The sequence below is a fragment of the Penaeus monodon genome, chromosome 15, assembly GCF_015228065.2.
Source record: "Penaeus monodon isolate SGIC_2016 chromosome 15, NSTDA_Pmon_1, whole genome shotgun sequence".
NCBI classification, from domain to species: domain Eukaryota; kingdom Metazoa; phylum Arthropoda; class Malacostraca; order Decapoda; family Penaeidae; genus Penaeus; species Penaeus monodon.
Window position 1 is genome coordinate 41,334,189 of NC_051400.1, and position 679 is coordinate 41,334,867.

The following is a 679-nucleotide window of genomic DNA, read 5'->3' on the forward strand; positions in this document are numbered from 1 at the left end:
TGAAGAACGAAGGGAGGAAGAAGGGAGAGACGTTAACGAAAGCTGAAGGAGAAGGTTGATGATGAAGAGAGGAGGTGGAGAGTATTGGAAAGGGGTATAGGTAAGAGGAAGAGGAAAAACAGGTGAAAACTGGAAAAAAGAAAGAGGGTGAGATTAATAATAGGAAGAGAAGAGGGGAATAAGAAAAAAAAAGAGGAGGGATGTTAGGATATGTGGAAGGAAGGATAAAGGCTAAGAAAGAAGGATAAGAGAGAGGACGAGGGAAAAAGGGAAGAATAAGAGAGAAAATATGGGAGAAATAAAAGGAAAGAGAGAAGATGAAAAGGAAAGGACGCGGGTGAGAATGGAAAATAAAAAAAAAGAGAAAGCGACGGAGAGATTAAGCCATTAAGGAAATGAGAGAGAAGTCGGAGAAAGGGGGAGAATGCAAAAAAAAAAAAAGGATGGAGCAAGAAAAGGAAGGGGAGAAGGATACAATATATATTTTTTTTCTTTAATAAAAGCGAGAGGTTGATGGCGAGCAATAGAGTCCTTTACCAAATAATTATTCTCACCAACATATCAGCCATCAAATAATCACGCCAGCCTTTCAAAAAAAAAGTAAAATATGACCGCACATACAAATAAATTATAAAGATTACTACAGATACACTGGTACATTCGTTTTACAAACAAGGTG

The 679-nt window shown here is 37.6% G+C and overlaps 1 protein-coding gene across 1 annotated transcript in view; it reads left to right on the forward strand.

The window, feature by feature from the left end:
• LOC119582375 (amino acid transporter AVT1D-like) overlaps nt 1-679 on the forward strand; it is a 47,677-nt gene that overhangs the window by 25,839 nt on the left and 21,159 nt on the right. The gene's annotated exons all lie outside the window — the stretch shown is intronic.